The following is a 2,276-nucleotide window of genomic DNA, read 5'->3' on the forward strand; positions in this document are numbered from 1 at the left end:
TCGAGGCATTGGACAGTACTTCAAAAGGGAACCACATACTGCGAATTGAGGACCTGGACCACCTAGACCACCTGGGACCTGGAACCTAGACCCAATTTGCATTTTACGAATCAAGGACCAAGTCCGAAACTGATCTATCTATCTATGGCAGAAGCGACTATCTGACAATAAAGAGCCAATAGATGGCTATAAAATGCAACATTTATTTTGTTACAATGTCTCGGGGGGGGAGAGGGCTTTGCAGTCTCGGGCCCAGGACCTCAATGTAATTAGCCATAAACCCGAAGGATAAACGGGCCGGAAAAGCCCCCCCAGTGGGCCGTGGCAATGCCTGGGGGGTGGATTGAAAAATCAAATCAAATTAAGTTGCAAGTTGATGGTTGGCGGGCTTTTTTTAATAATGTTGTTGCTCATTTGGCGGGCAGAGTCATTATCTGCATGTAATTTCTCATTTTCATAGTCAATTAAGTCAATCACACGCCCCTTTAGCCACCGCAAGGATATTTGGTTGGAAAGCTGGAAAGTTGAAAAAGCCCCTCTCCCTTTTATTTTTTGCTGAAAATTAACACGTTTGTGATGGTGGTGGTGGTGGTGGTGGTGCGGCGGTGTGCTGTGGCGGTGAAGGTGGTGGTGTGTTTCCGTTTCCGCTTTTGTCAGCCGCCTCCCCCTTTGTTTATTTGACGCGTTGCTCCGCGGCTTTATTGCTCAATTTTTGGACAAAAGGACGATAGTCCTGGCATTACGTATTACGTATTCATCGATGACTGGCCATGAGGATGAGTCCCCAGTCCTGAGTCCCTCATCTTCCACCCTTGTAACAATTTCAAGCACTATAACGACACGTGGCAGCTGCTTTTAAAATTGAATTTCCTGCCATGTAATCTTGTCCATAAAGTCAATTGTTTCTATGTGGCTTTCCTCCCGCACGTGTATCCTTTATTTTTTTTTTTTTGCCCCCTCCTGAAATGGTTCACACTTCTACGTATTTCGTATTTATTTATGAGAAGATGCGGCCAATATGTTTACGATTTGTGCTGACCCAGAGACAATATGCACTGGAGGTTTACTTAATGGGTGTGAATTGGGCTGTTGTTCGTTCGCTTCCAGATTCCACTCTCCAAATGGGGTGTGAACAATGGGCTTTTGTGGGTGGCTGGCATATCCTTGCAGGCAGGGATAACTGGGATCAGCAGGTCCCTTTGGTCGCATCATAAATTGGTAATTAATCGAGGGGCGAGCTAATAAAGAGAAATGGTTGATCAGAAATTAAATGGCTCTGGTTGGGTTAATTAATTTTATGCTAACCGATCTGGGGAATCTATAGTTTGAGTCTAAAATGGTTTAAAGATATATTTTTGGAGGTATGTTTATTAATAGGAAAGATAATAAATGGCCTACTATAGCCCCTAAACAAGGTATTCAAGTTTAGAATAAGATTTTAAGACTATAATACTAAGATTTAAGTAGTAGTTATGATTGTAGTATTATTATTTATGTAATTTAATACTTATTTTATTTTATTTCAGGTTTCTTACATGTGAATTGTGATTGGCGCCCAACTATTGGAATGGAAGACAGTGTGACCATCCCATCTACAGAAGTACAGTCCCAGGTGAGTTGCTTTATAAATATTTTTAATTATTCCTAGATTCTAAATGAATATAAAGTGATATTTTCTTTTATAATTTATTAATAAATTATTATATGCACTTTCAAAAATCCAAAAAATATTCCACGATCTATAAATTCAAACCCCAAATAGGTCCTTCGATTTTCCCACCATACCGAGCCGTTCTCAGGCCTCTAATTAACATGTCAATAAGTCAGTCAGGGTTGGGGGAAATAAATAACCCGAAAGTCAGTCCAAGAAGTTACTAAAATAATTTCATTTACCCCTAATGGACGCTGAAAGAGACGCCTCAGCCCTATGCCGAGGGATAGGGAGCAAGGACGAGGCAAGGAGTTGCGTGCAAAACGTGCCACGAACCATTAAAAAGCCACGAACATCAATTTAAATATTGCATTACAATGATTTGCATAAAGGACGAGGCACGCACACTCACTCCCACACCCACTCTCCCAGATATGTATCCTCGAAATCACAGAAGCGACTAAACAAAGCCAGAAAACCCCATGAAAATCAAATAAAAATTTGCACTTTCACATGACCCGCGAGTGAGTGGTTCTTCGGTGGTTGCTGTGGTGCGTGGTGTCGATCAACTAATTTGAATTTGAATTTGAATTTGAATGCCAACAACCACTGCACCACTGCACCA

General features: G+C 41.3%; 1 long non-coding RNA gene across 1 annotated transcript; it reads right to left on the reverse strand.

Moving 5' to 3' along the window:
- Window positions 1–976: 976 nt before the first annotated feature.
- Window positions 977–1,423, reverse strand: LOC26514986. Its single transcript, XR_001408313.3, has 2 exons — window positions 1,306–1,423; window positions 977–1,238 (listed from the first exon to the last, which is right to left on the reverse strand). It is a non-coding gene; the product is annotated as an uncharacterized LOC26514986 (long non-coding RNA).
- Window positions 1,424–2,276: the final 853 nt, after the last annotated feature.

The sequence above is a fragment of the Drosophila ananassae genome, chromosome XL (genome assembly GCF_017639315.1).
Source record: "Drosophila ananassae strain 14024-0371.13 chromosome XL, ASM1763931v2, whole genome shotgun sequence".
Lineage (NCBI taxonomy): Eukaryota > Metazoa > Arthropoda > Insecta > Diptera > Drosophilidae > Drosophila > Drosophila ananassae.